The following is a 13,595-nucleotide window of genomic DNA, read 5'->3' as shown; positions in this document are numbered from 1 at the left end:
CACTTTGGATTGGACTCAGGGACTCGCTTCTCAAGATTGTTGTTGTTAGGTGCCACTGAGTCGATTTCAACTCATAATGGCCCCATTTGGGGCAATGTTTCTTGGCTCTCTTTTATTCTCTCTCCTTCTTTCTCATTTATCTCTCTCTGTCTGTCATTTATTTCTCTCTCTTTGCCCAGGAAGGAGCTGTGATGTATGACCTGCCCATGGAGAGACTTATGTGACAAAGACCTGAGGAAGGGTCCTGATCAACAGACAGAGAGGGACAGACCAACAGCTCACAGAGTCCTGCTCATAACATGGAAGTGAGTAGGGAGCAGATCCTCCCCAGTCAAGACTCAGTTGAGACCACAACCACAGGGTCCTGAGAACTTGGGGCAGGCACCAGGTAAGCCATGCCTGGATTCCTGGCACACAGAGACTGTGTGCTGTGTTGTGTTGTGAGTCATTAATTCTGGGGGTGTTGTTATCACAGAGCAGGAGATAACTCCTCCAGCACACCAGGTCATGGGGCCTGGACCTGTCCTCCTCCTTCCTGCTTCCTCTCCTCCTCAGTTCCCTCTAGCCATACTGGCTGCATTTCAACCCCCACTCTGGACAAACTCACATCTGCCTCCCAGTCTCTGCACCAGTTTTGTCTTCTCCCTGGTACGCTGTCCCCAGGCTCATGCAGGGCTGGTCCCTCCTGTCATTCTGTTCACACATAAATGTCACTGTAATGAGGTCTTTTGGATCACACACCAGCCTTATCTCACAGCACCTTGTTTTCTCTATAAAATACGCTTTTCTCTTTGCATGTATTTGTTTCCATTCTTTCATCCATCTTCGTGTCTCCCCTACAGATTGTGACCTCCTGGGGACAGGGTCCTCATGGATCCTTTTCAGAACCAGCTCCCGGACCACCTGCTGATATTGATCCTGCCCCTGCACTAACACTGGAGCTCCATAGTGCACCAACTATTCTGTCACCAACATCAGATGGACAGACAGCTGGAGGGGTAGGTTTGAATCCTGGGCCACCTCCAGAAATGGCTCCCAGGTCACTTCATGATGTCAATCCTGCTCCTGCTCAACATCAGAGCTCTATAGAGCACCAGGTCCTCCATCTCCAGCTGTGCCTCGGTCACCAGAGGTTGAGTCATTTGCTGCACCTCCTCCACAGCCACTCCTCATTCATGGCTAGGGAACTTCACCTCCAGAGCCACACCTTTTTTCCAACTCACCTGAGTGGGAATTTTTTTGGTTTTGTTGTAGTATTTTTCCAGATCACTTCATACTTTATATTTTATACCATTTTGACAGGTATATTTCTCATAGAATAAAATGTTTTAGTAGTTTTAAAGTATGTAGCATAGTGGCTTTATGTACTTTTATAATCTTATTCAACCATCATCAGTATCTACATCAGAACATTTTCATCACCACTGTGATGGTTAATGTTATGTGTCTGTTTGGTCAGGGCATGATTCTCGGGGGTTTGGCAGAAGTTATGTAATTAGTCTTCATTTTGTGATCTGATGTGAGCAGCCAATCAGTTGGAAGAGGAGTTTCCTTGCAGAAGTGAACTGCAAATTAACACACCTCCTGGTACCTGGCATGCAGCCATTAATCTGGCCAATGCCTTTTTCTTCATCCTTGTTTAGAAGGAAGGGCCCCTTTTGGTGAATCACTGAGCAGATCTGTAGGATTTTGGTGTAAATCCCTGCCATCCTCTGCAGATAAGTACTCTCCTTTTGAGAAACACCTTTTGGCTTCTGACTGGGCTTAGTAGAGACTTAACTGTGGGCCACCGAGTCACCATGTGGCCTGAGCTTCCCATTATGAACTGGATGTTGTTTGACCCACAGAGTCATAAAGTTGGACTTGCCCAGCAGCACTCCATCATTAATTGAAGCAATATATACAAGATCGGGCCTGAGCAGGACCTGAAGGCACAAGTAAGTTGCATGAGGAAATGGCCCAAATCCTATGGTCTCCACTCCTCTCACATTACATTTCATCTCCCAGTCTGCACCTATGGCCCCATGGGCTGTTCCTTATGATCAGGTGACTGAAGATGCAAAAACTCGTGCCTTGTTTACAGATGGCTGTGTGCAATATGCAGGCACTAGTTGAAAATGGAGAGAGGCAGCACTACAGCCCCTTCCTGGGACCTCCCTGAAGGACCGTGGTGAAGGGAAATCCTCCCAATGGGCAGAGCTTCGAGCAGTGCACCTAGGTGTTCACTTTGCTTGGAAGGAGAGATGGCCATATGAGCCATTGTATGTATACTGATTCATGGGCTGTGGCCAATGGCTGGATTGTCAAGTTCTTGGAAGGAACATGATTGGAATACTGGAGAGAAGAATTTATGGGGAAGAGGTATGTGAATAGACCTCTTTGAATGGGCCAAAGAAGTGAAGATATTTGTGTCTTATGTGAATGCTCACTAAAGAGTGACCTCAGCAGATGAAGACTTTAACAATCAAGTGGATAGGATGACGTGTTTTGTGGAAACCACTCATCCTCCTTTCCCAGGTACTTTCATCATTGCTCATGAACAAAGTGGCCATGATGGCAGGGATGGAGGTATGCATGGGCCCAGCAACATAAACTTCTACTCATCAACGCAGACTTGGCGACAACAACTGCCAAGGGCCCAATCTGCCAGCAGCAGCCACCAACTCTGAGTCCCCGATTCGGCCCCATCCCTCAGAGTGATTATCTAGAATCCTGGTGGCAAGCTGATTGCATCGGCCCACTTCCATCATGGAAAGCGCAGCATTTTGTGCTCAGGGGAATAGACACTTACTCTGCGTATGGATTTGCTTCCTCTGCATGCAATCCTTCTGCCAAAACTATCACCCATGCGCTTAGAGAATGCCTTATCCACCATCATAGTATCCCGCACGCATTTCCTTGAATCAAGGGACTCCCTTCACAGCAAATGAAATGCAGTAGTGTTCCCATGCTCGTGGAATTCACTGGTCTTACCGTGTTCCCCATCATCCTGAAGTAGCTGGTTTGATAGAATGATGAAATGGACTCCTAAAGACACAATTACAGTGCCCGCTAGGTGGCAGTACCTTGCAGGGTTGGGGCAGTGTTCACCTAGGGGCTGCATATGCTCTAAATCAGCGTCCAATATACAGTGTTGTATCTCCCATAGCCAGGATTCATGGGTCCAAGAATCAAGGGGAGAAATGGGAGTAGCACCATTCACTATTACCCCAGTGACCCACTCACAAGATTTTTTGCTTCCCATATTCTAGCTTCTCAGTTTGTTTTGTTTTGATATGCCCAAATGGGTTGCTTGAGTGAGCTAGCTGGATTATTTTTGCCTTTGAAGCTCTGATGTCCTGTCACCAGATGGGTAGAGTTGTTATCAGATATATCAGTCTAGGAGTCCATTCACTTTTCTTGTATGGATTCAGCTCAGGTGTCCAGGTAGCTCAACATGTAGTGTGTGGTACAAGTTCTGTCCTACAATCTTAGAGGGTCAGAGGTGATTGTTGTAGGTACTGGTATCTGGTTCCAGTAGGGACTCATGCTCTGAACAAGGCAGGGGGCTGAGAAACTTTCCCCAAGTGTCTGTGAGGAAAGTGGGTCCCTGTTGCCTAGAGCTTACATGTGGGTGGGTTCTGCAGATGGACCATGGGCCCCAAATACTTTTGGTTGTAAGGACTGGGAGGTACCAGTTATCCTTGGACCCCTGCCACAGTTCACTGAGTGACCTGAGTGGAGCCACCAGTCCTTTTGCCCCTGATGTGGGTTGGTGAGGACCCTGTTTAATAGCCAAAGTGGTGTCCAATATTAAACACTCACCTCTCCACAGCAGGGCTGAAATGGTTGCAGTGTGCCATCAAGTGCCTATTCTCCTAGAATAGGCCCTCACAGGTCCATGCAGGGGGGAAGATACTCAAAGTCCATGGACTGTTTATGCCTGGACAGGAGCCACTTCTGTCCTGAGCTCTGCTGGTTAGTGGAGCTGGCTAATTACCTTTTCCCCCAACTGTGAATTTATTCCAATCTCATGTGATCCCACACAAGAAGTACTGCTTTTGCCATCAGGAGTAATCTGCTCACCAGACTGCCATTGTAGATCCAGGGCCTAGCCCAGAAGCTCAGGGACAACCCCATGGATATATTGGCCAGAGTTTCTTGGGGCATCTGGTGAACCCTACCCATGAGGCAGAAAATTAGAGAGTGCTCCAAAGGACAGAACAGGCAACAAGGTCTGTGGAGATCCCAGTCTGGGCTCTGGGCATCCCGCGCCAATGGTACTGCCACACCTACAAGAGGGGGACGGAAAATTTCAAGGAAGGCCTCCAAAGCATGGGTCCCCTGAGGCATAGATCCTGAAAAGAGGAGCCCTTGGCCTATACCTAAGGGTAGAGATTTTCTGTAGTATGTTTTACAAGTCCTGTTGAATCCAGAAGGACTGGAACCTCCTGATAATATGTTCAATGTACGTGAGACAAGTCTCGCCATCCTTGATTCTGAGGAGCATTCTAGCTATGGGGTGTGTTTTTAAGATAAATCTGGGATCTTTGAATCTGTCTTCTCTTTCTCTCTCTCAACTCTAATCACGAGAAACTTCAAAATAAAAGAAAACAGCATCCCTCAGGAGTAGAATACATGTCCAAGATGTGTTCCTTTCTTTCTGGAGGCTGGGGAGAAGTGGATACTTCTTCATTCTGATTTCTTAGGGGAGAGGTATGAAAAAGGAAGGTTGATATTAGCTGTTTTCTTTGCTAGTCCAAAGTCAACGATAGAGTTAGACATTAGTTGTGAGAATACTTCAGCAAAGCCCTTAATCTCACGAATAATTGGCACTGTTTTCTCAGCATCTCTGTCTGTGAGGTTTTTTCCTTAAACTGTTCAGCTGTTTCAAAGGGTGGAGACTAGAGACCACCGTACTCCCTCTCCAATCCCTGTCTTTGGAGAGGCAGGTTAAGAAGTTTCTCTATGATCAAGTCCTGTGGAAAAGACCGTCTCACTACTTCTTTCCCTTAAGTGTCTTGTTCGTTCACAGTGCTTGACAGTGAAAACCTCCAATTACAATTCTTTGCTTCTCATTTGTGCTTCTGTCCTCTTAGAGTGCTTGCTACATAGTAGCAAGCATGGAAAAGTCTCATGATCTAATAATGCAAGATAGCAGAATACCCCTCATTTCATGCTCCCTTCAGTACTCAATGCAGTGGTGTGGCCTAACCTTTGAAGCATTGCGTTCTCCTATCAAGTTTTCTGAATCCATATGCTCAGAAAGGACAGACTTATACCATGGCAAATTGGCAGCAAAGTCTCCAGCCATGTCTGTAGGATTGACGGAGGGTCCCTGGCACACCACCATTAACTACACCCGAGAGTAGGTTATGTCAAATATAACAGGGGCATCTTGAATGAAGGGACTCTTTCTTATTTGACTTTTTTCTCTGGACCTTGTTTAGTGCCTTTAATACAGTAAGGAGCCATAAATGTTTGTCAAATGACTAAATGAAAGGATGAATGAATGAATGAATATAAATAAATGAAAACAATATAAGGCCACAATTTCAGTGGATTCAGAGACCCACTTGAAGCTCATCTACATGCCCAAGGGGGTCTGTGTTCTAGGAAATAATAAAAAATGTAAGTTTTTGCAAAGAATGCTTTAGCTTTAGCTGTCTTGATGAGTCTCCAGACATACTGGACAGTAGTTCTCAGGCTAGACGTTTATGGGAAAGCTCCAGGGGAGGAGGTGAAGTCAGTAGTTAGAGATGCGGGCACAGTAGCAGTATTCAGCTCTGTGATGGTGTGGACAGTATTCCTCCTGGTCAGGGTTGCCAGACAAAACACAGGGTAATTAGTTAAATTTTAGTTTCAGATAAACAACAAATAAATATTTAGTATCAGAGTGTCTCATACAATATTTGGGAAATACTTATACTAAAATTATTTTTTAGTTACGTGAAATTAAAATTTAACTGGTTATCCTATATTTTTATTTGCCAAACCTGGCAACCTTTTTCCCAGTCCATTGTACTTTGGCTGGATTCCCTACCTTGGATTTGCTATACCTCTATCCTCTGTGTATCCATTTTGCCAATGGTTCCTCTTTTATCTCTAGATGCCCTTTAGTTTGATCCCACACTGACAGGGATACAATGATGATTTTAGACTGGATGAAATGAGGGCACTTAGTTACTATCACTCTATTCTCAAAAACATGGGAAGAGTAAACCCAGGTGTATCTGTGCCTGTGTGAAGGAGAAAAAGGGCAAAAGAGAGAAATGATGAATCAGCAAGAAAGAAGTTTAAGGTTTACTCTTTTGAGATAATCGTGACAACTAGAAAAGGAATCCTAACCTGCAGTGGCCACAGAAGGAAGTAGTACAACTAATGTATGATTAAGATAGAGAAGTGGCTTCTGGGAAGAAATTAGGAAAAAAAATCCTTGAGGTTTATAGAGAATTGCCAACTTCTTGTCAAAGAGAGTTAACTAGTTTTGAAAATCAGATAGTGTAGGAGTACTGGTAGTTGCTAATTCCAATCTCCATTCTCCTTTTTTTCTTGAAAATCAAAACTCTGAATTCTGACTTTCATCGAGGCAGCAATGTGTCTGCCTAAAACATACATTTCCCGTCAGCTCTTGCATCTAGAAATAGCCATGTGACAAGTTGTGGCCCATGAAATGTGAACAGAAGATTGGTGGACATCTCTGGGAGACCATTCCTTTCTTAATATAGGTGCTACCTCCTCTTCCTTTTTACATCCTTCTTATTTCTGCTTCGAGTGCAGAAATAAGGCAAGGGGTGGAATAGTCATCTTGAGAGCATGAAGCAACAGTGAGCGTGAAAGCCAAATGCTAAGAGTGGCAGGTCAGAAAGGTAGAAGGAGCCTAGGATATGAAGACTGTGCTCCACACTGACCTTCTCTACTGAGATCCCCTTCAGGACTGGAGTTTGTTACCCCCCACTGCTGGGAGTGTGGCCAGCTGATAGCCTTCAGCTGTGAGCCCTCTCTGGGAATTACCCTCAGCTGAAGATGGCACCCCTCCCAAGGTCATACCTCCTTCCTGGTGGGCAACCCATGTCTAGTGACTGGCTTTTGAGGGAGTATAAAGGCCTGTTCCCTTGCCCCAACTCAGAAAAATTCTAAAAAACCATCACAGCTTCAGATCTCATGTGATTGGCTGAGGTCCTCTTGTGACGGCACCACAGCCCAACTTCTTCTCTGTCCAATCCTGCTTCCTTCCATTATCCCACAGGGATTGATCCCAAGAGCACTCATTAGTAAACTCCTGTGTGCATTGTCCATCCCAGAGTTGCTTTCTGGGCAAGCAAACTTTCAGCAATGACTTTGCACAGCTGCTGCACCAGCCTACCTCTGGACTTGTTGAGAAGATTTTAAAAAATTTTGCATAAGCCACTGCAACAGGATTTTCCACATGTATATTCCAAAGCAAGCCCTGTCTAATACAGAAGGGCATTTTATATTTTGAACTGTGGCTTTCAAAATCTAAATTAAGATTTGACTCATGAGGCTTAGCATGGGTTGCTGAAGGCTAATGTAATAGAAGTGAAACTGGTAGACTGACAGGGAAACAGTAATTCTCATTTGATGTCTTCTTTGGAATAGGAGGATGAGGACAAGACATTCCCTAAAACTACAGGAAAGGGCAGGGTCTTGATATTTCTCAATGGAAGAGTAAAGAAGGATGAACTCCAAAGAGACTTGACTTGATTGAAACACAAATATTGACTCTACAAAAGCTGGCAGCCCACGTTGATTCAGACAGATGAAGGAACACCAAGAGCTGGCCAGCAAGGCCCAGAGTAAACAACTCCAGTACCAGGGATTTAATGTTCGTATGTGGATTTGTGTTGCTATTGACAGGCTCCTCAGGCATCATTAAGCCCAAAACCAAAACAAACCCATCGCCATCGCATCCATCCTGACTCATAGTGACCCTAAAGGACAGAGTAGAACTTCCCATTAGGATTTTGAAGGATCGGTTGGTGGCTGCAAACTGCCGACATATTGGTTAGCAGCTGAGCTCTTAACCACTGCACCACCAGGGCTCCCAGGCATCATTAGCGCTAGAAAATCCTGATGACTAAAAAAATGTTAATTAAAGATTTCATCATTGGTGGGGAAGTGTGGGGGAGAGCTCCACAAAAATGCTGAGAAATGAGTAAAAAGTAAAAATGGAAGCAAATGATTTATCTTGCTTCCCAGTAAATGGAACATAAGGTTAAGTACAAACGATCTTCCAAAAAAACTGAAGGAAGTAAATTCTAGGTAGAAATCAAGAGCAAATCCAGGTCTGTTAAGACTACAGAAAAAGCAACCTAAGTGCCCATCATGGGCCAAATGGATAATCAAACTATGATACATACACACAATGGAATACTAGGCAACGTTAAAGAATAACAGTGACTCCGCAAAATATCTCACAACATGGATAAACCTAGAGGACATTATGCTGAGTGAAATAAGTCAATCACAAAAAGACAAATATTATGTGAGATCAGTATCATAAAAAGTCAAGAAAAGGTTTACACACAGAAAGAAATATTCTTTGATAGTTACTAGGGATGGGAACAGGAGGGAGGGAAAATCTCTTACTAAATAGTAGACACATGTTAACTTGGGTAAAGGGAAAGGCATTACACAATAAGGGGAGGTCAGCAACATGTGACCAAGGCAAAGGAAGGCACTGGCAGGTAAATACTATTACATACACGATTCTGCAATAACTTAACCACAAACTATAATTTAAGAGTGGATGCATAGGTAGGTATGTAAGCTGAACAGGTGTGGGAGTACACCCATGAGCGTATACATAAATGCGAGTGCTGCCAACGTATCAATGTATACAGTAGAGCACACAGGGGGCAAAGTTATGGAAACTTTTCAGCCATAACCAAACTCCTTAAGGGACTGAGTCATGGGGCTTGAGGGCTTAGGACCATAGTTTCAGGGGACATCTAGGTCAATTGGCATAACATAGCCCATAAAGACAAGGTCCTACGTCCTACTTTGGTGAGTAGCAACTGGGGTCTTAAAAGCTTGTGAGTGGCCATCTAAGATACAACTATTCCTCTCTTTCTGTCTGGAGCAAAGAAGACTGAAGAAAATCAAAGATTCAAGGAAACAGTCCAAAGGACTAATGGACCACACGAACCAAAGCTTCCACTAGCCTGAGACCAGGAGAACTAGATGGTGTCTGGCTACCACTACCAACCACTCTGATTGGGACCGTAATAGAAGGTCCTGGACAGAGTGGGAGACAACTCTAGAACAAAATTCAAATTCATAAAAAAGACCAGATTTACTGGTCTGATAGAGACTGGTGGAAGCCCTGAAACTATGGCCCTTAGATACTCTTCAAACCTGGAACTGAACCCACTCCTGGAGATCACCTTTCTGCCAAACAATAGACCAGTCCCTAAAGTGAATAACACCCTTGAGGAACCTGCTTCTCTGAACAATCAACCACACAAGACCAAAAGGGCAGCATTTTCCCCAGAACAAAATTCAGAAGGCAGGAAGGGGAGGGGAAGATGGGCTAATGGGTACCCAGGAAGGAACTGGGGATTGAGGGGATTGCAGCTTCTGTCACGAAACAAAACGTGCATAAATTGTTGAATGAGAAAGTAATAAGCTCTGTAAAATTTTACTCAAACCACAAGAAAATGTTCAAAAAAAAAAAAAAAAGACTACAGAAAACCTGAAACTGATACTCTGCTGAGTGTCTTAACTAGATGCATTGCTCCTATGTTGCTTAAGGCAAAGCCCAGAGAATCTAAAGTCAGAAAAATAATATGGCAGTACCTAGGGCTTGATCAACCCACACCCATTGATGTTGCATCATTACTGGTAGATTATTGCCTTCTCTTTCACATTTTAAAGTTTTTACATCTAACTCTTGGATAAGACGGTCACTGACGTGAAAACGAGAAATGTGTACTTGGTTCATACAGCTTTTGACTTCGGAGACATTTTTCTAAGTAATTTAAATCTAGTGACTTCTCAGACATTCTTTTGTCTTGAGACTGGGACAGTGACAGGAGAAGTACATCTGTCACGTCATGAGAGCCCCAGCAAAAGCAGGGATTCAGGTTTTAATTTCTTGCACCTGGTATTTCTAGCATATATTTCCTTTCTCATTTGTCTGCTTTCCCCAGACACACACTATATTGATAATGGCCCCGTTTAGCACAGTGATTGCAGTCCTTTAATTGAATGCAGTTGTGTAATAAAACAGTAACCCAGTACCCAATGCCCTCGAGTCGAATCCGACTCATAGCGACCCTATAGGACGGAGTAGAACTGCCCCATAGAGTTTCCAAGGAGCGCATGGCGGAATAAAACAGTACAAGTCACATTATACTCAGGCTAGTTGCCTGATTTAGGGACCTCCAGGGAACATTGAAGAGTAGGGAGAAAGGAGGTTGCTGAGAAGGTAGATGTTTGTGGAGTTCTCTTAGACCTAGTATTTCAAAGCATGGGGCATATTCCCTCCTTTGGATGTGTGGTCTCCTTCTTGCTTAGTAGCTGAATCCAGGTTTTACTACGACAATTTAACCCAGGTTTTACTACAACGATGTACTCAGCTTAAAACAAACAAACAACCAAACAAAAACCACCTTAATTTCCCAGCCTCCCCTGCATCTAGCAGTGGTCATATGACACAGTTCTGGGAAGGGGTTTGAGAGATTTTAGGCTGGGGAATTGACCCTTTTAGCTGAGGGTTGTAGCTGTGGCTCGTATCTGATTTGCAGGTGTGTTTTGCTTGGTCCACAGAGATTTTTTTTTTTAAAAATGGGTAAGTTCTCATAAAAATCCAGATTTCTAGATCTCTAAAAATGTGAGATATGGTAGATCTTGCATTCTCATGTTGCGAAAACGGGCTGTAATTTAGTAATACCACAGTCCCCAACTCTTCTGTCTTATCGCTGCCTGTTTTGCTCCTTCGCTTCACCTGTTTCACCCTATAGGCGACTGACTTCTAACATCTTCCCTAAACCATAGTCTGTGTCTCTCTCAGTCTTTTTCCCTTTCTCTGTTTTATGCCATGTTTTATCTGTCTGTGCCTCAGCTATGGGTGACTGCTGCATCCCAAACCTTACACACTTATCAGGACTAAATTACCATACCCAAGGTGCGCTTCCTCAAAGCTGGGGCATGTGTGAGTGAATGGGGATTACTATTCATTAACCTTAATGTTTTTAGGTAAGCTAACAAACAGTTGTCCCCGAGTTGACTCCAACTATGGCGACCCATGTGTGTTAGAGTAGAACTGTGCTCCACAGGGTTTCCAAGGCTGTGAACTTTCAGATACAGATCACTAAGCCTGTCTTCTTAGACACCTCTGGGTGGATTCAAACTGCCAACCTCTGCAGCTAGTAGTCCAGTGCTTAAGTGTTTGTACCACCCAGGAACTCCCATAAATAGCTGTAAGAATATGTAAAGAGTATGTTTTTTTGCCCCCTTATTAGCAGGAACTTTTTGCCAGAGGGCTGTTGCTGATATAGCTGGAGATAGCTGATGAAATTCCAGAAGGGAGCCCAGTAGAAAAGAAAGGAAAGTTGGGGTTGGGAGGGGAGAGTGGACAGTCTGGAATCTATTGATTGATTTTCTGAAGTTTTATTTATTTACTTAAATCAATTTAAATGCAGTTAACATTTATTGAATGCTTACTGTGTGCTGGGCGTTTAGTTCGTTTTAAGCCTGTAACTTTACCTGGTTAATAAATTCATAAGTAATAGTAATACAATATTGCGATATGTAATTCTTATCATGCCTATTGAAACAGCAAGACAATGTATATGATAAGGGCATTTGAAGTATGTCAAATTTTGAAAGTAACCTACTTAGCAAACACTTAAGTATTTCTTTACTACAGGAGTTAAGAAGTAGGTGTATGTTTAATGGTAACCCTGAGGATTCCTACTCTTTGGACTTCATTCAGAGGAGGGCACGTTGCTGTCTATTGATTGTGCAATATTCTGTGGTCTGTACCCTGTTGCCATCATGTAAAGCCTAATTAAAGTCAATTGGAAAGAAATATACTAGCCCAGAAGATACTCATCAGTTCTCATTTGTTTACTGATCAGCACAACTCTCCTGAAACCAGCAAATTAAGCATACTTTTACTTTTAAAAATCACATTGTCTTTCCTCCCAAAGATGATTTTCGTTTAAATACTCAATGATTTTTTTTAATCCCTATTGTAGGCTCTGAGAAACCCTGGTGGTGTAGTGATTAAGTGCTACAGCTGCTAATCAAGAGGTCGACAGTTCGAATCCACCAGGTGTTCTTTGGAAACTCTATGGGGAAGTTCTGGTCTGTCCTATACAGTCGCTATGAGTTGGAATCGACTCAACAGCAGTGGGTTTTGGGGTATTGTAGGCTTTTTGAGTTTACCTGTTATTAAAGCAAAGCTCTTCTGATCATGATTCTTCAGGTCTCCTCTGAACTCCTTCATTGAATGGGGTTACAGCCACACATTTGTAGATATAAGCCACCCATCTGAGTCAGCAGATTCTCCATCTCTCTGTCCTGACAGTTTGTCCACATTGATTTTGTCCAGCCTGGGATACTATCTTTGAGTAGCATGCAGTCAAGTAATTCCAACTAGTTCATCTTTGGGGACATCATGGGAAAGGAAGCCTCCATTTATTCTTTCCACTTGGCTCAAATGTGTAAAATGTCCCCTTTTCCATTCTTGAGCAAATCCTTTATCTACAAGGATCAAAGATCCCACCTATTCTTTGAGTGACTTCCTCCCTGTCACATGCTGAAACAATCTCCTTTTATTGGTTTCTAAGACACTTGCAAGGTGCCTTTCAAAGTCTTTCTGGTGTAGTTATTATTCTCCTCATTTATAATTTATTGGGTGTCTTTATCCTGTTCACATGAGCTCTCTTGTGAGTTTGGGGAAAATGCCCTATTTTTTCTGTAGTAATTTATATGGCTTTACCAGTTCTCTTTTTACCAGTTCTCTTTTTAGCTTCTATCCCAAAATGCTTGTTATTTTTATTTCTTGGTACAAACTTTTCACGGACAGCAGGGGAAAAAGTGTATAGGATTTTCTCGTGGGTTATTGACTTTTTCAGTCACTTCCTTTCAGTTATCTCCTAAATGGGGCCTACACTGATCATGTTTTCCTTTTTAAAAATCTAGAGTGCATGAAATGGGTTTCTTGGTTTTCCTCTGTCTCATGAGGATGCAGAATTTAATTATGTTATTAATTCTTCCTGAATGGCGCACCCACAGCAATCCCTAGAGTCCATTTCTGATCCTGTTTGGAATGAAAGCCCACTCTGCTTTCCATTGGTAAGGGTTGTAGAAAACATCCTCAAATTATTAACCCCTCCCCTATCTCTCATCCTGCTTTAGCAGTTGGTCATTTCTGATTGGATGACTAAAGCCTTCTGTTATTATTATCTGGACTAATAGTTTTAGCTTTTCCAATTCTTTTAACATTTTCTGTCTTATCATACCACTCAGGAAATCTATAATATACATGTTTCTGGATATAGAAGTTTTAACATGAATTGTTTTAACAATGGAAAAGCTTTTACATAAAAAGTTATAACACAAATTGCTGCTGTGCAATTTTTTCA

The 13,595-nt window shown here is 43.0% G+C and overlaps 1 protein-coding gene across 1 annotated transcript in view; it reads right to left on the bottom strand.

Moving 5' to 3' along the window:
- The window catches only part of LOC126068252 (ral guanine nucleotide dissociation stimulator-like), a 469,734-nt gene extending 458,601 nt beyond the window's left edge, over nucleotides 1-11,133 (bottom strand). The window contains exon 1 of the mRNA XM_049870697.1: nucleotides 11,124-11,133. The gene's annotated coding sequence lies outside the window, so the exon portion shown is untranslated. The remainder of the gene's footprint in view (nucleotides 1-11,123) is intronic.
- Between the last annotated feature and the right edge of the window lie 2,462 nt (nucleotides 11,134-13,595).

Source organism: Elephas maximus, chromosome 27, assembly GCF_024166365.1.
Source record: "Elephas maximus indicus isolate mEleMax1 chromosome 27, mEleMax1 primary haplotype, whole genome shotgun sequence".
Taxonomy (NCBI): domain Eukaryota; kingdom Metazoa; phylum Chordata; class Mammalia; order Proboscidea; family Elephantidae; genus Elephas; species Elephas maximus.
The sequence above is the reverse complement of the archived record's forward strand: the minus strand, read 5'-3'. Positions and strand labels throughout refer to the sequence as shown.